General features: G+C 36.3%; 2 non-coding genes across 2 annotated transcripts; one reads left to right on the forward strand and one right to left on the reverse strand.

Annotated features, from left to right (window-relative positions):
• The first annotated feature begins 306 nt into the window (after positions 1–306).
• Positions 307–368, forward strand: LOC142866096 (U7 small nuclear RNA). The gene has a single exon (XR_012916159.1). It is a non-coding gene; the product is annotated as a U7 small nuclear RNA (small nuclear RNA).
• A 20,446-nt stretch (positions 369–20,814) lies between these two features.
• Positions 20,815–20,918, reverse strand: LOC142866143 (small nucleolar RNA U13). The gene has a single exon (XR_012916203.1). It is a non-coding gene; the product is annotated as a small nucleolar RNA U13 (small nucleolar RNA).
• Positions 20,919–23,920: the final 3,002 nt, after the last annotated feature.

The following is a 23,920-nucleotide window of genomic DNA, read 5'->3' on the forward strand; positions in this document are numbered from 1 at the left end:
TCTTCACAACTGAAAGTGAAATAAAGACATTCTCAGAAAAAGGGAAACTAAGAGAATCTATCGCCAACATGTTTTACAAAAAAATTCTAAAGGAAGTTATTTAAGATAAAGGAAAATTATACCAAAAGGAAACTGGAATCCTCAAGATTGAATGAAGAGTAACAGAGATGGCAAATATATGGATAAATATAAAAGACTATTTTTCTCCTAAATTCTTTTATCTATATATTTCTATTGAAATCAAAGGTATAACATTGGAATTTCTAATGTAAGTAGATGTTAAACTTAAAAATATAACATAAAAGGGAGTGTTACAGCTCTTTTAGAATTTGTCTAGCAGGTTTTCCAGTCCTCATTGGAAGACCCCTCAATGCAAAAAAAAAAAAAGATAAAAAGATTACATAAAAGGGTAAAGAAGAAGCCTATATGGTTATATGGCTTCTATATTTTACTTGAAGTTTTAAAATATTAATGCTTAAGTAAACTATAAAAGGTTAGTCGTATATATACATATAGGTATGTACATATGTATATATGCATATATGTATGTATATATGTGTATACATATATACACATATATAAATCCCAGAGGGATGATTAAAAATATAATTCAAAAAGAAATAGCAAAAAAAAGCCAATATGTAAGTTGAAACAGAATAGTAAAATATATTCCACTAATCTGAAAGAAAGCAGGAAAAGGGTAAAAAATGAACAAAAAACAGAGGGAACAAGCAGAAACAAATAATAAAATATCAGGCCTAAATCAAATCATGTCAATAATGACATTGAATATAAATAATCAAAGCACATTAATTCAAAAACAGAAATAGAAAACTGGATAACAAAAACAAGAGCCAATTACATGCTGTCTACAAGAAATGCACTTTAAATATGAAGACACATGTATGTTAAAAATAAAGCAATGGGAAATGATATACTATACAAACACTAATTTAAAAATGCAATAGTGGCTAATTAATATCAGAAAAAGTAAACTTCAGAGCAAGGTATATTGCTAAAGAGTTAATCACATGATTATAAAAGAACCAGTACACCAAGAAGATATAACAATCATATATGTATATGCAGATAACAACAGATCTTCAAAATATACCTGACAAAAAGTAATACAACTGTCTACTGTAATCAACTGAGCAAAATGATGAAGATGTTTGCAATTAAGCAGCTGAGACTGGTCAATAGAGACAGGCCAATCCTCTTGCAAGACAATGTTCAACCACAAGTCACACAAACAATGGTGCTCAAACTACAGAGGCTGGACTTGGAAACTTTCTGTCATCCACTGTCTTCACCAGACCTTACACCAACTGATCACCACTTCTTCCAGGCTTTGGACTACTTCTTGCAAGGAAAAATATTTAATTCTCAACAAGCTGTGGAAAATGCCTTTCATGATTTCATCGCCACTCGCTTTCCAGGCTTCTTTACTGCTGGCATAAGCAAGCTACTGTTAAGATGGCAAAGCTGTGTTGATAGTTTAGGCACATACTTTGATTAATTGTAATGCTTCTTGTATGAGATATAATAAACTAAAGTTTTGATTCCAAATAGGACATTTCATATTTAATGACCTATACTTTTTGAGTTACCTTGGTCTTCCCATTATTTCATTTGAATAAAGAATTCTATTGATTAAAATTCACAAATATTTGAAAGCTACTATTTACAAAATTTTTTCACATTCATTTTTTTTAAAAATTTTAGTTTTAAATTATTATGGGTACACTATATATATATATATATATATATATATATATATATATATATATATGGTTTTTTTTGAGACAGAGCCTCACTCTGTTGCCTGGGCTAGAGTGCCATGGAGTCAGCCTAGCTCACAGCAACTTCAAACTCCTGGGCTCAAGTGATCCTTCTGCTTCAGCCTCCCAAGTAGCTGGGACTACAGGCATGCACCACCATGCCTGGCTAATTTTTTCTGTATGTTTTTAGTTGGCCAATTAATTTCTTTCTATTTTTAGTAGAGATGGGGTCTTGCTCTTGCTCAGGCTGGTCTCGAACTCCTGACCTTGAGTGATCCACCTGCCTCAGCCTCCCAGAGAGCTAGGGTTACAGGTGTGAGCCACCACGCCCGGCCAATAGTTGTATATCTTTATAGGGCACATGTGATGTTTTGATACAGGCATACAATGTGAATTAATCAAATCTGGGTAATTGGGGTATTCATCACCTTAGGCATTTAACATTTATTTGTATTAGAAACATTCCAATTCTACTATTTTAGTCATTTTTAAGTATACCCTAACATACTGTTGATTATAGTCAGTTTGTTGTGCTATCCGATATTGTTCTATCTAATTATCTAACTATATTTTTGTATCCATTAACCATCCTCACTTTATCCTGACCTCCCCACTACCCTTTCTAATCTCTGGTAACTATCATTCTACTCTCTGTTTCCATAATATCAATTGTTTTTAATATTTAGCTCCCACATATGAGTGAGAACATGTGAGATATGTCTTTCTGTGCTTGGCTTATTTCACTTAACATAAGGTTCTTCAGTTTCATCCATGTTGTAATTGGCAGGATCTCATTATTGTTTGTGGCTATATAATATTCCATTGTGTATGTGCACCACAATTTCTTTATCCATTCATCTGCTGATGGGCACTTAGGTTGATTCCATATCTTGGCTATTGTGAATAGTGTTACAATGAACATGAGAGTGAAGATATCTAGTCTATAGCTGTACCATCCTGAACTCATCCAATCTCATCTGATCTCAGAAGCTAAGTAGGGTCGGGCCTGGTTAGTACTTGCATGGGTTAGTGCAGATATCTTTTCTATGTACTGAATTCCCCTCCTTTGGACATAAATGCAACAATGGGATTGCAGGGTCATATGGTGGTTCTATTTTTAGTTTTTTAAGGAACCTCCATACTGTTTTCAATAGTGGTTGCACTAATTTACATTCAAACCAACAGTGTTCAATGGTTCCTTTTTCTCCACATCCTCTCCAGTATTTGTTATTGCCTGCCTTTTTGATAAAAGCCTTTTTAACTGGGGTAAGAAGACTTCTCAGTGTAGTTTTGATTTGCATTTCTCCTATGACTAATGATGTTGATCATTTTTTCATATACTTGTTGGCCATTTGTTGTCGCGCCCGCCTCGCCAGCAAGGAAGACGCGGCAACCGGAGTTCTTCTGACAGCGCTTTATTGGGGAATCTGAAGATGACTAAAGTGGAAGACCCCGAGGAGCTCTCGGAGCGGGCTTATATAGGCACTAAGTACATTAGGCAGAATCTGATTGGCTCACGCAAGAGCCCTCATTGGCATACTTGATGAGAGACAGGAAAAAGCCCCTACACCTGCGCGGTTCACCCTGTTTATCAGTCTTGTGGTATGGGTGTGACCAGGAAGTCGGCGCCATCTTGCAATGGCGTTAACACCGCGCCCCACAATTTGTATGTCTTCTTTTGAGAAATATCTATTTAGATTCTTTGCCCATTTTTAAAATCATATTATTTGTTTTTTTCCTGTCGAGTTGTTGGAGCTCTTTATATAATCTAGCTATGAATCCTTTGTCAGATGAGTAGTTTGTAAATATTTTCTTCCATTTTCTGGGTTGTCTCTTCACTTTGTTGATTGTTTCCTTTGCTACACAGAAGTTTTGAATGCTACTATTTTAAATGTAGAGAGAAGGGCCAAAAGGTATGTGCTAGAATTGTAGAAGAAGGCTTGCATTGAATAGGTAGAGGAAAACTAGATAATACTCCTTTATATTTATATAGTGTTTTACACTCTTCCAAATGCATTTGCATGTATTATCGCATTTAAGCCTTATCACATTCCCATGGGTTAGGCAAGTTAGCTAGCGCTACACACATTTTACAGATGGTAAACATGAGTCTGTGAATTGTCAAGATTATATGACTAGTTGATATAATCTTGGCAGAGCCAGAATTTGCAAATCAGAAAGCAAGGCATTCTGATTCCATTAGGAGAGCATCAGTAAAATGTGGACTCTCTCATAAGTAAGAAAATATCTCTAAAACTTTGATTGTCTTAAAACATTTTCATTTAAAAGTCTTCCTCCCAACCATATTTATCTACAGCTCCAAATCTAATCCTTATATTACATTGTTCATACAATTAAAGCTCTCTAGCTCAGAGTTTTGTCCCCTCTAATGTCCTGAAAAACAGGATAATATGGTCATGTTGTAATGTACTATAGTCATTTTTTTCCCAAATGTAGTTATGAGTAGATGCTTATACCAAATTGCAAAAAAAGAAAGGATTTTTAATGGTCATTTATTACAGAACCATAAGGTAACTGACGAGGAGACCAGATTTAGCAGCCTGAATCTGACATCTTAACAATAATCGGTTTGCCAGACACGTTACCCAAATTATTTCATGTGATTTGTCATAGCAACCTTATTTCATGAGATGATTGATAGATCGTGAGTTGGCTCTCCTCAACCTTACTACCGCCTCCCTCCCTGAGGAGATTCCACAGACGGTCGTTGAAGAAAAATCATCTGTTTTTTTTTCATTAATAGTATTTAATTTTCAGAGACATTTGTATTCTTTAATATTATACTTTACTTTTTACTATCTCTTAATCTTTAAAATTAGACATGTACAGCTAAGATCTAGAGAGATTTAATCTCACAAATAAGTGAGGCACTTCAAGAAACTATAAATTTAACTGTATAGTGCAGTTTTTGATGGAATGAAATGAAGATTAATCTACTCCAAAAGGCAAGTTCTGAGGGATGAAAAGAGACTTCAGGCTTGCAGCCCAATTTTAGTGATGCAAGAATGGGCTCAGAGCAGAGGCAAGAACTCTGGGGCTTTCTCAGGACTTGCAGGAATCCTCTCCCCCAGGCGACATGAAATTAGACTGATTTCATTCAGTTAGAATGTGCCCAGTACTCTGACTCTTCATTCTCTAATCCCCACAGCCGAGACTGCTTTCTTTACCTTGTCTCAAATTCTGAGACCAATTATGCTTTTATATAAGGGAAATGGAAGGAAAATAATAACATCTGTTGAGTACTTTCTCTGTGCCAGACATATTATCCAAATCATTTAATTTGATTCCTCACAGCAACCCTAATTATTGCCAATGCACAGCACTTAAGACAATAAATTCAAAAAATAATTGTTGACTGATTGAACAAACATGCAAAGCATTAATAGTTCTTTGTATGTATACCCATTTTATAATTGAAGAAATGGGTGCTCAGATAGGTTAAATATATTGCCCAAGGTTACACAGGTGGTAAATTTCTTCCTCCCTCTCTCCTTCCCTTCCTTTTTTTCTTTTGTAAGTTTGAGAAAATTCTTAGAAGTTATACATAATTGGCATTGACAACCTAAATGATACAATAGTCTAAAGTGTTAAAATGAAAGTTTCTTTTTCCTCCTCAGCCTCCCTCCACTCTCCAGAGATAATAACTGTAAATAATTTGATGTGTCCACATCCTTTTCATTATATCAAGCAAATATTATCAATGCTGCTGTGGATCTGGGCTGAATCTTATAATTCCTACATTCATAGAACTGGGCTTTGTCTTTAATCTTTGGCTCCAAGTTCCCCTTCTGTACCCCCAATTTTGCAACTGTATTTATTATCATATCCACATGCTTTTGTTTCTGCCAGAGTCTGCCAGAGTATGTCAGTGTTTATAATGAGGGTATCACTGTAGCTGAGTTTTATGAAATTAAATCTTTTCTATTTAACTTGCCAGTGTACACTTGGGGGATGTGACAGACGGTGGAAATGTTCTGTGCAGCAACTTCTTTATGACTGTGGTTGCAATTGAAAGGGTAAGCATGGCAGCAATATGCACTAAAACTGATAAATGGATTGTAAAGAGAAGCAGTATACAATCAAAGAACTGGTAACTGCTTGTCTCTGCTCTCTGATTTGATGTGGTACTGGTGATAGAGCCTTAGTCTTTCTGGAAGCAATCTGTGTTGTTGGAGAAACAGGTAAACCTATCTTAATAGATCTTGAATTTATCATCAGATTTCTTCTTTCATTGTGTCTTGCAGTAGTTTATCGTTTATAAGGGATCTGTAGCCATTCCATTTCCAACAAATTGTTCCCCAACATGTTCTTCGGCCCATTTAACTATTTCTTTGGTAAGTCAGTACTAAAGACCAGCCTCCACAACTCTTTGACCACAGTATTTCTTTCCTCATCTTCTTTCATTACCTACTGAATTCTCTCCTTTTACCTCCTACCCCCTCCCCAAATAAGCTCTATTCTCTTTAGCTCTCCTGGTAAATTTTTCATTTAGTTCTCTTTACTTTGCTTGCCTACCCATCATAGGATTCATGATATTGCCTTATTAATTCAAATAATCCCTTATTTCTTTGATCTTTTGTTAAGTTGGCAAAGCCTATTCTCAACCCAGGAAAGAAACTTCGTTTCTTTTCCTAATTGTATCCCTAGGCTGTGAAACATTTCCCAGTCAAGTCACAAAGCCATGATGACCAAGTTCAACAGTCAATTTAGGCTATTGAACTTCAGCTGGAGTTTGCACTTTGCTTACTAGTTCTTTCATTTTCTCTTGACCTTTTCTGATAATTCCCCGTAGTTGATGCTCAAAGTTTGTACAGTCTCTATTATCTCAGCCCTAAACATGGCTACTTAATTCCTTGGACAAGATCGAAGCCATCGAATATGGGCTCTTTGACTCTCCCTGGCTTATCTCTAAGCAGATTCTTATTGCCAAACTCTCTTCTCCACCAATATCTGATCATCTAACATCCCATCTTTGTCCTAGAAGAGGCACTTTTTCAAGGCAGGTGCCTCTTGTTTCCATCCTTTCCATATTCCTCTGGCACCCCTCTGCAATGTCAGCCTCTCTTTCATTCCCACAAATAAGATCAGCTTCTCTCAGAATCCTCCACAATCTTCTTTGAAATTAGATATTTTCTAAGATTGCTATTTAATTTCCCTCACACACCCTTTATTGCCAATATTTTATGCTATATTTGCAGTTTCCATTCCTTACTGCTTGTTTGTACTCCTTAAAATCTGGCTTCTGGTCTCTTAACTATGCTGAAATTCATTCTCCAAAGTTCCAATGTTCTGATAATAGTTTTATATAGTAACTTTTCCAATTCTCATCCTCTTAGTTATCTATAAGGCATATATTCTGTTGACTTTCATATCCTTCTTAAAATTATTTTCTCTTTATATTGAGGAACTTCTGTATTATGGACTTCTTCCTACCTTTAGATTCCCTCTCACATTAACTTCTGCTATATATTGTCAGCTTTTACATGGAGAATTAAAGGCATTTATCCACAAAAATGTCTATACTTGAATGTTTATGAGAATTTATTCAAAATAATCAAAACTTAGAATCAATATAAGTGTCCTTCAATGGGTGAATGGATAAACAAATTGTGATACATTCAGCAATTGGAAAATTTCTTGGAAATAAATATGAACAAGTTACTGATAAAAAACAAAATAATGAATGATTCTGAAAAGCATTATGTTAAGTGAAAGAAGCCAGACACTGATTACATACTTAACTGCTCAATTTATATGACTTTCATGAAAGGAAAAGCTACAGTGACAGTAAGCAGACTAGTGATTGCCAGCATCTGAGGCTGCGGTAGGGCATTGACTACCAAGAGACAAAAGAGAATGCTCTAGAACCATAGAAATGTTCTATACAATGATCATGGTGGTGGTGATTATATGACTGTATACAGTCTTGACTGACATATTAGAATTTTAGTATATATAATTTATATCCCAATATAGTTCTCAAAAAGTTAAAATATAAAAAGTTGGAACTATTGCAACAATTTTAATATCCTCATATACTTCCCAAAGAAATTGATTTTCATGGACATTTTTTATGCAAAATATTTCATTGTAGCCCCAAATACATTATAAATTTATTTTTGGATCTACCACTGAATCCAGTAATGTCAGTTAAATAGAACAGACTCTACAAATAGTTGACTTATTGATGTCATTATTTTGAGGAGAATCTGAGACTTGAGAAGTTATATACAGTAGTGTAATATTTAAAATATTTGTTGTTAAAGAAACATAAGTCCAAATTATTGCTTTGCTACTTAGCTGTGTGAGTTTGGGCAAATTTCTAGTTCTATATATGCCTCTGTTTCTTCTTCCGTAAAGTGGATAAAAGACTAGTACCTTTTCATAAGTTGATTCTAAGAATTAAAAGTGATATAACTCTTAAGTAGCTTGTATAGAGAAAACACTTTATAAAATGCAAAGAGTATTGGAAGGAATAAAATTGATTTTATCCTTTTAAGAGAACTTATTCAGTAGCTAAATTTTGCATGTATATAGATTTATTCCTCAACAAAAAGGTAAGCACTATCCATAATCAGGACTTGAAACAGTTGCTGATAAAATTCTCTCTATCGTATCCAATAGCTTATAGGTGAAAATTGTCTCACAATCTATTTTTGCAAATAATGTTTTATTGGAATAGAGTCATGTGCATTTGTTTTTGGTTGTTTTTACATTGCAAAGACCAGAATGTCAAAGATAAAATGGCTAAGTCAAAAGAAAAATAAGCAGATGCTAAAACTGAGATAATTCAGCTATTGGAATTAGCAAATACTGTTTTTTTTGAGACATGATCTTACCATGTTGCCTGGGTTAGAGCACAGTGGTGTGATCATAGCTTACTGCAACCTCAAACTCCTGAGATCAAGCAATCCTCCTGCCTCAGCCTCCCAAGTAGCTGGGACTACAGGTGCACACCACCAGGCTCAGCTAATTTTTCTATTTTTTGTAGAGACATATAGGCCTATATGTCTATGTACATATATATTTTTAAACAGATTAAAGGAACATATTTCCGACATGTAGGTCTGTATATGTGTGCGTGTATATACACATATATGTATATATGTATGTGTATCTATATATGCATATATAGGTCTATATATGTATGTGTATATATGTGTATAAGTATACTATACATATATGTATTAACATATGTATTATATGTGTATCTGTGGAAACAGAAAATTATATTATCTATGGAAACATAGGGAAAATCTTCAAACATGTATACCAACCTCTTAACTGTAGTTAATTCTGTAGTGAAGATTTACAGTGTTGGAACTGAAGGTGAAGAGAAGTTTCTCTACCCACTTTCTGTTATTTCTGTAATTTAAGTGAAATAATAGTTTTTAAAAAATAATTTTCCATATTTTAATAAAATTCTGCAACATTTTTTAAAAATGAAAATGCAGAGGAAAAAAATACTACATTTAACTTCCTCTTTTTTTCCTCTCCTCCTCAGTTGTCCCTTATCAGTATGTATCACAAACCTACCTGCTCACCTTCAGAGTGAAACAAGTTGATGAGTCTTTGACTCAAAAGAGGGCCCTGGCTCTGTTTTATAGGACAAGAGTGGACATACAGTAAGTCTTCACTTGACGTCGTCCATAGGTTCTCGGAAACTGTGACTTTAAGTGAAACGATGTGTAAGAAAACCAATTTTCCTACAGGCTAACTAATACAAACAAGAGTTAAATTCCCAGGGCATATTTCTGGTCACAAAAAATATCACCAAACTTCTAAATGATGACTTAAAACACTTCTAACATTAAACTTTGAAATGTGAGCTATACATACAATTAAGAAAGATCAATAAAAACAAGTAAAATAAGTATTTACCCAATTATTCCTGTTCAGAGTCATGGGTCGCTAGAGCCTCTCTTGGCAGGTCAGGGTGATAGGTGGAAATGGTTCTGGACAGGACACCATTGCATAGCAGGGTGCACTCACACGCACACCTACACTCGCTCAGACTAGGACCAGGACCAAGTAGACACGCCAATTCAACTAATGGCACAGCTTTGGGATGTGGGAGGAAAACCCACTCAGACATGAGGAGAATATGCAAACTTCACGTGGACATTGGCCTCACCTAGGATTGATTTTTTTCTCATCAACGTTATACCAAACGGCGTTGAACAAAATGTTATTTGAGGACCTGTTGTACTTGTATTGTTTACACAGAGTCCTTATTTTTGTGATTAGTTTCTCTGTTACCATCAGTAACTCTGATCACCTTCTGAGCAGCGCTGTGAAATGCAGAGGTGTGGGAAAAAGCAATGAGCTTTGGATGCAGACTGCCCTAGAAGAGAATTCCAATTCTTGAACACACTGGCTATAAATTTCTTTATCTGTAAAGTAGTAAATACAACACTACCTTCTTTGCATGTAATCTCATGAATAACAGAAGATAATCCAGAGTTTGGAGTCAGATTTTTCTGTTTCTAAAAAGTCAAACTGTATTACCATGTCATGCTACCACTTCTCATAAAGTGCCAAATGCATTTTCCAATGGAAGCAATGCTGTAAAGAATGATTACATTTGGTGATTAACCCACAAATGTAATCTGACCAATCCCATTTGAAACTCTAGCATAGAAAGGCAGTAGACAAAATTCCTTAAGGTTGGAGAGTGGAAGGATATAAAAATATAAAGAAAGTGATGCATTTTATAAAGTACTATCTTAAAACAATTTTCAGATTTTTCTTGTTAGTTCCCAGGAGTTTTGATCCATATAGAAGTTATATTCCACTCTCTTATGGCCCATATTCATGGGACCATAATCAAATACTTAAAACTAGAAGATTCCATAAAGAGCCAAATTTCAGAATTGTGCTATGCATTACAACACACATATAAAGATTATATTTGTAACTATCATAGATTGACTTAACTATTTCATTCCTGAGAACTCCTATATCATTTCACCAGTAGACAGGCAATTCAGACTGCCTGATTGACAAACTGTAGTAGGTGGAGGTGAGGAGTGATAACTCCTTGTGAGTCATGACCTTTTTTTTTTTCTTTTTTTTGAGGACACATTCTTTAGGATGACAGCAAAGCACAGGTAACTGCTGATTTAAAATGGGCACGGTCATGGGAGGGAGGAGGGTGGTGGGTATATACATACATAATGAGTGAGATGTGCACTATCTGGGGGATGGTCATGCTGGAAACTCAGACTTGTGGGGGGAGGGGAGAAAGAGCATTTATTGAAACCTTAAAATCTGTACCCCCATAATATGCCGAAATAAAAAAAAAAGTAGAAAAAAATAAATAAAATGGGCACGGTCAAGTTTGCTATTGGTATTGCTATTGCAGGTTTTCACAAACTGGGACACCAGTGTTTTAAAGGATGATGCTTAATGAATGGGTAGTCCACACACAAAAAGATTTCTGTGGCAAAATAAAGTTGGGAAATAATGCATTAAACAACATAAGCAATTTAAAACAGATTACTGTAGGACATTTCAGAATGCTTTGATATATAAATATGCATTGCAAATCTCCAAGCAGGTGATAAAGTAGGCAGTGCTTTCCAAACTTATTTGATTCTGTGACATGTTTATTGTGCACTTATTAATATCTCTCAGAACTAACTGTAAGACATTTTGGGAAATGCTGTCCTAATATTTATGGACCTATATATGCAGTTTATACTCAATTTTCAGTTCTTGAGTTTTGTTACTTTTTTGCCTTGCTCTGAAAACTTTTAAATGGAATGTGTAGCAGTAGGGACAAGTACCAAGCTAGGAAAGTTAATTGGGCAAAAGTATAAATCATGTGAGAAAAAGCAAGCAGAAGCTCGTTAGGAAGATGCTATACTTCTTTTTCATCAGCAAAGTATTTATAAGCCTTCTCTTAGTGTCAATTACTAGTAAAATTTCCAAACATGGCAACCCAGTCTATGGCTTTTTCATTGTATCATAATGTCAGGTGTTCCTTGTTAGGCCAATTTCTAGTTTCTGCCATCATATCCTTTCAGATTCATTTATTCAACCAGGCTTTATTAAACATCTATTATGTGGATTTCACTGAAGCAGGTGTTCAAAAGTATGAAGAAAGATGTAATAGACATAATTCCTGCTTTTGAGGAGCAAATAATCTCACAAGTGACATAAAACATACTGCTCATGTGGCCTTTCCAACTGCTGGACAATACAACAATCAGAGGCATGCCAGGTTCATTGTTCTTCTCCTCCACATTCAAATACATTCCAAGCCAGTTTTATTCTCAGCCCTTTTGCTTATGCCATTCTCTTGCTCTGGGATGGCCCCTTGCACCTTTCTATCAATATCTGGCCTTCCTTCAAGACGTAGCTGAAGTTCCCATCCTTTCTTTAAAGCCTCCCCTCAGTGCCTTTCTCTCATCTACTGTTTCTTTTGTTTTATACTGAGGTTTACTGCTTATGTATATTTTTCTTGCTTCCTCAAATAGATTTCAAGTTCCTTTAAAGTAGGGAGTGTTTTTGTTTTTGTTGTTGCTGTTTTGTTTTGTTTTTTTGAGACAGGATCTTGCTCTGTCACCCAGACTAGAGTGCAGTGGTGTCATCATAGCTCACAGCAACCTCAAACTCCTGGGCTCGAGTGATCCTTCTGGCACAGTGTCCTAAATAGCTAGGACTACAGTCATATGCCACCATGCTCAGGTAATTTTTTTTTTTTATTTTTTGTAGAGACAGGGGTCTTGCTATGTTGCTCAGACTGGTCTCAAACCCCTGGCCTCAAGGGATCTTCCCACCTCAACCTCCCAAAGTGTTAGGATTGCAGATGTGAGCCACCGCACTCGGCCGGGAATGTTTTATTAATATATGGGTATTGTTTACAGTATCTAGCACAATCCTGGACATAGAATAGGTTGATTATAAATATTTACTGACTGATGTACAAAACACACTTTTGCATTTTCATAGTAGGTGAGGTTGGGTATGGGCTGGAAGGGACAATAACATTCCAAGCAAAATAGTAGATGATTAAAAACTGTTAAGCGTTAGGGGCATGACCTTAATATTCAAATGCTTTATTGTCGACTAATTATATTTCTGGCCAAAATAACACATTTGAAATGGTATTTTAGCATAGTTCAAATGTCTACAATTAGAACCTGAGAAACGATGTACCTACCATTTTTGTCTACATTTAAAATATTCCCACAGCATACTCTAAGAAATTAGTGTATGTCCTCAAACTGATACCTGCCAAGATATTATTTCATATTAGCCCAAAGAACCACTTTTTCTCAGAAATATCACAGCAATAAAAACTAAATTTTGGAGTGATCAAGATTTAAAAGGCCTTATCTCTTTTTGTTTATTGCACTAGTTTTCCTCTTGAAATCAGCTCATCCTGGGATGTATAAAAACTCTTTTATATATATTCAATGAAGTAAAATGAAAAATTAATGTACATGCAAAATGAAGTTTATGCAAGCCACTTTTAAACTTTGGATAAAATGAAATTTTAAGCTGTTAGTACAATAACATTTTCAATTTTAATAAAATCAGCTGCAGTGTCTACTTTGGCAGAAGGACATAGGACACATTATTTTCACTATCAGCTGCTCTTGTAAACAACACAGTTTAGTTCAATTAGTGTGACTCATTCCAACAGGTCATTAAATCAATATTATAGGCTAACTGAACTGATTAGTCAAAAAATTTTTTTCACAGCTGAAAGTCATCACATTATGTAAATTCTATTTGAGAAAACCTTGATTGACCTGAATCTAACTAGCCTGAACTCTCAATTAACAGGATTTTTTTTTCTGAACTTGAATTTTAAAAGAACAGGGCAAATGACAGGACAATTTTATAGCAAGTATAGTATACACAGTGTAATTGTTAATCATAGGTTGTCCCAATGAGTAGACCTATTTGTTGTGTTTTGAGGAACACTGGGAAGGACTCTAGCCCTCCAGATAGCATCCAGTTGCTGATGCCTAAAATTGTCCTTTTGTTATAAGTCTTTGATTTAAAGAATGGCAAAATACAACTGTCCTTGAAAAGAGAATTGCATAATCTAATAAGTGAGTTATGCCTTATTGATAAAAAGTTTATTTGATTTTTCCCAACATGAAAGATCACAGTGAGGACCATAAAAGGCCAATTTTGATGGGGTAAGGGTGGATTGAAAACCAAGGACATGCAGTGTTCAAAGAAGGCAGACCTCTTATGGCTACCACATGAAAGACCCTGGTTATCTGCTAGGGCAGCTTGGGAGGAAGTATCCTTGGGGATAAGACAATGAAGGGAAGGCTGGAACATACCAAAGCAAGCTTGATTTACTTCACAGTTTTTCTAATGTCAGCCTTACATTACAGCATTTAAAAAGGTCCTATTACAGTGTTTTCTGCAATTACTTAAGGATTTTACTTTGCTAAATGTAAATACCATAACAGAATTCCACTATAATAATTCATGGTGATGGATATCTTAGAAGTAAATTTTCCCCCCTAACCCTCTTATCTTAAGGAGAAAAAAGTAAATTTTGAATTAGCATCTTCTTTTCCTGGTGAGCTCTTGTGTATGGTAATTCTAAGAAGCTGCCCCTGCCATAAAAACAAAAACATCTGTTATCTCTTGGAGATAACAGAGCCACAGTGCTGAGCTGCACCTTAGCCTTTGATTGTGAAAGTTTCTTTAGAAGTCAGCCCCCCTTCAAAGAAAGTAAAATATATGCCAAATAACATCAGTCACAATAAGGTCAGAGATGCCACCACTTCTGGCCAGCTCCAGTTAATTTAGAAACAATTTCTCCATCTACAGGACTATTTATTGGCTTTTGATTTTCATTGCAACAACCTTGGCTGTTCCAACTGCGACTTTGGCGGTTCCATCTAGAGGCTCCCTTAGGGTTGGAGGTGGGACATATAATTAGGTCAGACATTGTCAGCTTGGATATGTTAACTATATAATTTGAACACACTAGGACCTTAGATTCAAGATACAACTTTTCATAGAATCTGAGTATTAATTATTTTACTTGTTTTATAAAAATGTCTGAGTTCCAAACAGAAAAGGTAAAACAAGATATATTTATAGAATAAACTGTATTTATCAGGAAAAAAAAAGCATTCAGAGGGAAGATGAGTTATATAGAACCAGTTTTGAATAACTTCATGAATTAATTAATTTATTCATTCATTGAACAGTTACTGCACATCCATTATGTTCTAGCAACTATGCTAAATTGGTGATTTGCCTTGGACCTTTTTGTTCTCTTCTCCTTTGTTAGAGATACCCAGGAGTGAAGTACTTTAGGTTCTAATGTACTTTAGAATTTATTCTGAGGACAAGGCTTTTTTTTCCTTTTTTTTTTTTTGAGACAGAGTCTCACTATGTTTCCTGGGCTAGAGTGCCATGGCATCAGCCTAGCTCACAGCAACCTCAAACTCTTAGGCTCAAGCGATCCTCCTGCTTCAGCCTCCCAAGTAGCTGGGACTACAGGCATGTGCCACCATGCCCGGCTAATTATTTCTATATATTTTTAGTTGGCCAATTAATTTCTTTCTATTTTTAGTAGTAGAGACAGGATCTCACTCTTGCTCAGGCTGGTTTCTGAACTCCTGACTTTGAGCGATCCTCCTACCTTGGCCTCCCTGAGTGCTAGGATTACAGGCCTGAGCCACCACACTGGCCTGAGGGCAAGGTTTTTATAATGGAAATGAAATGATGAGATTTACATAATAGATTGGATTTTCCCTATGTAAGGTGGAGAATGGATTGGAGGTGGGAGTAGTTAAGAGTTTGTCACAGTAATCCAAGGGAAAGATTACTGGTGACCTGAAGTATGGGAGTAGCTGCAGGGCTAGAGAGAAGTGGAAAAAATAAAGATGTATTTGCAGATGGGAGAAATGATAGGACACAGTGACTGGTTGGATATGAGAGGAGAACAGCATGAAAGAAAGGGCAATCAGGGATGATGACCAAATTTCCGGTTTGGAGAATTAGGTACATGTTGGTCGTATTGGCCCTCCTGCTGCCCTCTGAAGTGTTCTCTCTGTGCCAGACACTGCTGGGCGTGGCTGTGATGCAGGGAGAATTCTGTGCTCCATGGAAAACTATGCATTGACCAGAGCATACCTTCAGGGCTATCTAATCCTGTTTGGCTGGCAGCTATTTTGCAATTCTGTAAATTAGAGATAACATAGCAGTGCAAAATAATCCTTGTCTATAGACAACAGTGCTTGTCTGTCTACAGACAAACAAATCTAATTCTGTCAGGTGGAGGGGGGGACAACTCTTTCCACCTTGTGGAAAAAAACACAGTTTTGCCTTCCATTTGCACATTCATTTCAATATTCCTGATCTGTAAATGTGTCTGTTCCTTGTATTCTTCATTTAACCAGTTGCAACTTTACCAGTTTCCTCATTAATGAGTTAAATAAAAATTTTAACATGTGTTTATTTTTATATTTGTATGAATCACGAATTTGCCATTTGTTTCGAAAATTACCTTTTAACAATGGTGAACTTTAGACATTGTCCCCATGGAACTTACATTCTAGCCGGCCAAATAGGTAATAAAGTGAACAAATAAGGACAGATGTACATAGCTAAGTGTGTATTGATAAGTGCCATGGAGGAAAATAAAAGAAGGGAACAGGATGCAAGGGTGGGTGGGATGAGGTGGGGCTGCAATTAATAATTAATTAATGGGGAGGGAGTCGGAGGACAGTCTTAATGAGAAAATTCCTTACAACAAACATAAAACAAAATATCCTTGACTATGGACTATGTCAGTGCCACTCAAAGTTATGTGATAGCATAAACCACATTTATAAACCTATTAGTTGTTCTTGTCACATCATACATCTCTTTACTGCCTTAATTGGGGAGGTTGTTACCCTACCGTGTCTTTTTGTTTTTCCTCTCCTTTTACTCTTGCAAAGAAGCCTACACCAATCTTACCCCTTCTCTTCTGATCAATATCTTATCTTCATCTAAGGGGAACTGGTGGTTTGCATTTGATGAATCTTTTAGTCAGCAGGTCACAGTCTGGTTTGGAGATAGGATTATAAGCTTTCTGAGACAGGGTTTGGAGTTAGGAAAACTTTAATTTGTGCTTGTAACTTTTTAAAAGGTTGAAATCTTTATCAGAGCAAACCGATCAATGGAAAAGTATCAAAATTCTTCTTCTAGTGAAAAGCACTATACTCATTTTTGTAGGGCATATAAATGAGAAAGGTACTATGGAAATGTGACAGGAATTCAGGTTATTTGAAAACAGATAATTACAATTAACACTTCCTTCATGTTTAGGCCAGTACATGCAGCTGTCCCTTCTATGCCTGAATAGTTTGGAAGGATAAAGAAAAACACAACAGGTAATTCTTTTTATGTGTTCCCTTGCCCCCAAACCTCCAACCCCTTTTGGCTCTGGTTGAGTACCACTGCTCTCAGTTGTGTTTTCAAATATCTTTCGGAAAATTCCATTCCTAAATCATGATTTAGAGCTGCAACCTAAGGAAATTGTTTTTGTAACGGCTGAACTTACCATCTGGATATTAGGCACAGAGTTAATTAAAAAAACATCAATTCTATTTCCAATGTATTCACAGGGAAATGATGGAAACTAATTTGGAGGAGATAGTTACCAAACAGTGGATCACCCAGGTATTCCCCTGAGCTTGCATCCTCAGCACTGGAACAATCTAACATACACTGGGATTCATGGGTGTGCATGCTATGGCGATGGGCTTGTTTTGACAGTGCTTGTGTGACTCTGTCACTGCCTCATTCATCCTTCACCATTTAGTTACTGTTGCTATTGCCACATACCTTGAGGATACTACTTTTAGATCTTTCCCTGAGCCCTCCTATGTCTGCTAGATAGTGTCAGATCAGTGGAGTCAGTTGGTGTTCCATATAATTAAATGTAAGAAAGGCCATTGTATTTTGGTTCTGTTGTTTGACTTTTCCTATGTGTTCATTTTGTCTCCCCAGCTAAATTGTAAGCACCTTCAAGTTAGGGAGTCCCGGGCTCATAAGCAATGCCTCATTAATGTTTACAAACAGATGTCACATCTCTTAGGCCCATTAGTCCTTTCCCTTACACAGTCATATTTTACTTGTTGGAGAGGTAGAAACCATGTAAAAACAGCATGATGGAATTTATGGATTCACAAGGGGAAGAAGAGGAAAAGATAGTTTAGAGAGAAAGACAGGTCTTTTGAAAACTCTGTCAAAATGCAAATGTGTAATAAGGTAGAGGGAATGCATTAAATCATTACTAGCCATCAACATCTTTGCTAGATACATTGACCAACTGAGTTTGATTAAGAGCTTCTAAATGAGAATAAGTTACAGGAGGGAGTAAGTTTTGACTTAGGTAGGGAGGATGCTATGGAACATGAAATACTACATTTAAGGGGATGGCAGGAAGGAGGCAGCCTCATGCCAGGAGGCTTGGACATGCATTTACTTCAAAAGGTATTTATTAGCTCTGGGACTACTTACAGTGAGGGAGTAGAATGATAGGAGAGGTGAATGCAGATGGAGTGAAAGAGAAAACAGACAGCTCCTTCACAATTTTGTCAAAGGCTAACCCTTTGGACATCCAAAGGTTATTTTTTTTTTCTGCAAACATCTTATCTCTTTGCTAGTTTGTTTTAGACCATACTGGAAATTCCCTTATCTGCTTGTTCCTTATCTGTTTCTGATTCCTTTGCTTGTTCATTGACAGCAAGGCTGAGAGCAGCCTGTGAGATGCCTGGCTTCCTGGAAACTTTTCTTCTCTGCAGTCACAGAAGACATTTGCTTTGCTCTCTAAGCTGCCTTGGCTGGTCTCTGGGGATTTGGATAGAGATTATGTGAAGCAAAAACCTGAGGCTCATCCATTTTGTATTTTTGTGCTGTCTACAAACTGAGTTGATGAAGGGGTCAACTTTTTTTCCTGCCAAGGTCATCAGGAAGAAAACTGTCCACTGAGACATGCTAACATTAACCTGAGAACTAAAGATTACAGATGCAGAGGGACGTTTGAACTACAAGGGTTTTACAGTTAATCCGCACTAAATCACAAAAAAAATGAAAATAAAGAGCAAGGCCACTTTGAGGGAAAAGCTCAAATTTTACATTCCTTAAGAAGGAATGCATCTTTGTTCCTTTCAGGACTAGTACAAACTCTCATATAACTTGTCTGATTGCAACAAGCCAGTGTTTGGAAGGTAGCATAGTATTAGAAAGGCCACACACAGGCTTTGGTGCTGAAAGACTTGTGTTTTAAACCTGGTGTGCACTTAATAGCTGTATGGTCTTGATCAAAGACATATAACTGCTATTACCTTAATTTCCCAATCTCAAAAATAGAGATACCAATGTTTATCTTGCAGAGTTTTTAGAATTAGAGATAACAGCAGGGAAGCACTAGCGCAGTGCTCTTATGATCTAGTTGTCCAGTCAATGGGAGTTAATACATAGTTAATACAATATTAACTATGTGAAGATAATCCAGGTTGTTTGCCAGAGAGATGGACTAGAGAGGCTAGGACCACAGAAGAGGGTATTCTTGTTCCTCTGCAATGGTTAGACAATTTTCAGAGAGGTAGGAGAGATTCAGTCATGGCAAAGAAACAATAAAACAAAAACATTTCTGATAAATGAGAAGAGCCCACAGGATGAATAAAGTTATATTGCATAACAAGCAGTTCTAAATACTGAAATTTATGGGAAATTCAACTGCGGGACACTCACTTATAAGTAGTAATGTTCACTTACATGTGGACCCTAATGTGCTGAAGATTTTATAAATTGTTTGTTCTGTTAAATTGATTAATTCTGCCTCTTGTTTATATTGATGAGAAGAAATGGTTTGCTGGACCTTGAAAGGTCAACATTGGCCTGAATTAATGGGTTCTGAATTAATGGGCTTGTGATACAGCCAGGTAAAGCTGTTTGTTTTTCCTCTATTCAAAATATCCTGCTTCATGACCTCATTGTCCTGTAAATTGAGACGATTTCCATGTAGGATTTCATTATCAGCAAGCAGCCTGCTGGCTCATTTTAAAAAGTTTTTCTTTCTTAAATCGTGATAATTATACTTAACATAAAATTTTGTAACCATTTTTAGGTGTACAGTTCTGTGGCATTAAGTGTATTTACTTTGTTGTGCTACCATTACCAACATCCACTTCCAGACTTTTTCATCTTCCCAAAATGAAACTCTGTACTTACTAAACACAAACTCCCTCTTTCCCTGCCCCCAAGTTCCTGGTAACTAGTATTCTGCCTTCTCTTTCTATGAGTTTGACTATTCTAAGTATCTTATATATGTTGAATTATACAATATTTTTCCTTTTCCTTTTGTGTCAGGCTTATTTTATTTAGCATAGTGTCTTCAAGGTTCATCCATGTTGCAGCATGTATTGAAATTTCATTCCTTTTTATGGTTCAATAATAGTCTATTGTAGGTATATGCCATCTTTTATTGTTTATTCATCTACTAATGGACTCAGGTTTTGTCACCTTTTGGCCATTGTGGATAATGCTGCTATGAACATGCACGTACAAGTATGTTTGGGTCTCTGCTTTCAATTTTTTGGAGGGTAGGTATACCTAGGACTGGTGTTGTTGGATCATATAGTAATTCTATATTTAACTTTTCGAGGAAGCCCCAAACTGTTTTCTGTGGCGGATGCACTATTTTACATTCCCACCAGCAATTATGGAGGTTCCAATTTTCCACATCCTCATCAGCACTTATTTTCCATTTTTAAAAAATTATAGCTACCCCAATTGGTGTGAGGTGGTTCTCTCATTGTGGGCTTTGATTCACATTTCTCTAATGACTAATGATGTTGAGCATCTTTTCACATGCTTATTAGCCATTTGTGTATCTTCTTTAGAGAAATATCTATTTAAATCCTTTGCTCATTTTTGAATTGTGTTGTTTAGGTACATTTTTATAATAAATTGCTTCTTTCTTTCTTTCTCTCTCTCTCTCTCTCTCTCTCTTTCTTTCTTTCCTTTTCATCAGACAAGTAATGTGCCAATGTCCTAACAAGGTTTGAGGGAGGTACATCTCACACATGAATGTGAAGACTCAATCATCACAATTATGAACCACAAAAGGATGGTAAATTGCTATTTTTGCTAAGTTTCAGTCAGCTCCAGCAATGGAGCAATATAAGTTCTTCTCAACAAGAAAAATAAAACTAATTTTAAAAATTAGAGACTAACTTGAAGAAAAACCTTCTAGGAATTGAGGAGAGTAAATTATGTTTCCTAAGTGAAGAGGAAGAAAGGCAGAAAAATGAGAGAACCACAAAGGTGCAGAGAGATGAATAGACTACAAGAGATGCTGTTCTTTTAGCTGGGACAGCTAGGCAGGGACAGCTAGGCTACATCCTGCTTGGCTAAGTTAATGTGTGTGTGGGGCGGGGGGAGGGTGCACGACAAAACTATAAATAAAGGATAAAAAATCAGGAAGGACAGTTAAGTCCAAGTGATAATAGATATGAAGATAGCATTCTAGTTAAACACCAGTGTATGGTTGAGGTAAGATATGTTGTGTGGTAATTTTTGGGAGATGGTGAATAAAATTGTATCAGTTGGTTGACATTTGCTCTAGAGTATTTACAGATTTAGTTATTATTTAAGTTTATAATATGCTTTTGAACAAGGTGAAAAAGAATGTCTCTTACCTCAATCAAGTCTTAGTTTGTGCCTTATAGCTCAAACCTTGGGGGCTGTGGCATACAACTGCCCTCTGGTGACGGTATGCTCGCATAGCAGGGCTCGGTATGCAATACATTAAAAAGACCTACTTGGGGGCAGACTTTGCAAAACTAAAGTGATGAAGTAACAGTAAGCATCTCAAGGGTCTAAATAAATAAGGTGTTTTTCTTTTAAGTAAAAAGTCAGAAATAAACTTCTGAAAATACTTCTTTATAGAATTCAAAATGATGCACAGGCTGTTCCTATTTATTATTGGCAAAATGGGTTTTTGTCAAGGACACAGTCTATGAATTGTGAATGGTTTCATTGTCTTGGTGATCTGGTTTACACTTGAATATACTGTAAATGTACGCAGCTGAGAAAGTGATTAAATAAAAAAAGTGCATCTGAGAGGAGACGTTTTGTAAGCTGTAAATCTATCATTTTGTTGAAAGGGTTATACCCCTTTCAACAAAATCAAACATCCTTTTTTCTATTGTGTAGTTCAATCTTTTTCTGTGTCATGTAAGAGTGCTTAATGCTTCTACAATTCATTTTACTTGAAGAAATAAGTTTAATAAATCAAGTTCCATGATGATTTCAGGATTAATAGGCTTTCTTTTGAAAATAGGTAAACTGAGAGCACAAATATAAGTGATTTGCTCCAATAACCTAAAGTCAGCAAGGTTGTCAGGGACAGACGACCCAATCAATCTCTGCCTGTCTTCTCTTGGGAGTCCAGATGTGAAAGCTTGTCTGTCTTTTTCTTGTCTTATTTTACTTAGCTGATTGGAGGAAACAATGATGAAGTAGCCCAAGGGAAACCTCCTGAGCTACCCAACTGAACATCACAAGACTGGCTCTAGGATCTAGGAAAAGCTAAAGTATTGCTTAGTTTTAAAGTGAAAAAAATAACTTCAGGGACAATTGTAGTTAGGAAGAAATGGGAATCTTAAATGCATTCCTTATTTCTCTGGTCTGAGGAAGTATGTTTAAGAAATTTTATGATTTTACAAAGACTACTACCTCCCTGAGGAAAATAGTCTATTGTGTTGAATAATATTAGTTGAGGTTGTGACTTTTATCTTTTCATTTTATTTTTCTGCCAGTAGTTTGAAAAAACCACTTAACAACTTTTACATTTTCTTGTACTTCCCTTTGTGAGCAATTAGCTACTTACTTCTTTGATTCACAGTTAGGAGTTATAGGCAAGGGAGGAAGCTGAGAGTGGCAGGGGGACAATTTATTCAGGCATCAACAGGAAACTACATCAGGCATTTTCTTAAATCTTACCTCTATCTTAAACAATCAAGTCTTATTATGAATCTCAGTTGATACTTTACACATTTATCCAGTGCTACACTAAGTCTCTGACGTCTTTAGTGTTAGCTTGAATAAAGTGAATAAATAGGCAACAGTCTTAAAAACCTAAGACTGATGTTTGCAGTTTGAAGATGGTGTTCCCCACAGAGTCAAAAGGACACCTTGCTATTCATAACTTTCATGTCTTTTTGTAGCAGTGTCTGGATGTCCTCTATTTTCCATTGCTATAGCCACCACACAAGTGTACATTATAGTACAAAAGTCATAACTATTTTTTTTTTTTTTTTTTTTTTTTTGAGACAGAGTCTCACTTTGTTGCCCAGGCTAGAGTGAGTGCCATGGCGTCAGCCTAGCTCACAGCAACCTCAATCTCCTGGGCTCAAGCAATCCTCCTGCCTCAGCCTCCCAAGTAGCTGGGACTACAGGCATTCGCCACCATGCCCGGCTAATTTTTTGTATATATATTTTTAGTTGGCCAATTAATTTCTTTCTATTTATAGTAGAGACGGGGTCTCACTCTTGCTCAGGCTGGTTTCGAACTCCTGACCTCGAGCAATCCGCCCGCCTCGGCCTCCCAGAGAGCTAGGATTACAGGCGTGAGCCACCGCGCCCGGCCAAAAGTCATAACTATTAAGTGGTTTCTAGGCCCCCTTTGTGTCCCATCTGGCCCATATTGTACAGACAGAAGTTAAACCAATTTTCTCAGACATCATTTTCTCTTACTCATGTTCTTAGAAGGTTCACAATTTATGTAATACAGCAAATTGAAATTCACTAGTCTGACCTTCAGATCTATTCTCCCTATTACTCAGATCCTCAATTTCCATAGTGTATCCTTTTATTAGTTCCCAGTGTAGACTATCCTGCAGACCAGCTCAACGTAGTATTTTGGATCGTCATTGAATCTTCACAATGACCTCTGACAAAGGTACATTTATTCTTACTCCCATTTTACAGATGACGAAACTGAGGCTTATGGAGATGAAATACTTTGTCCAAAGTTAATGCAATTTGTGGCAAACCTAGGAATAGAATCGGTGCTGGACTACCCAGTAGGTCGACTGCTAGCGCCTACAGCCTATATTCAAAACAGGGGC

Source organism: Microcebus murinus, chromosome X (assembly GCF_040939455.1).
Source record: "Microcebus murinus isolate Inina chromosome X, M.murinus_Inina_mat1.0, whole genome shotgun sequence".
NCBI lineage: Eukaryota > Metazoa > Chordata > Mammalia > Primates > Cheirogaleidae > Microcebus > Microcebus murinus.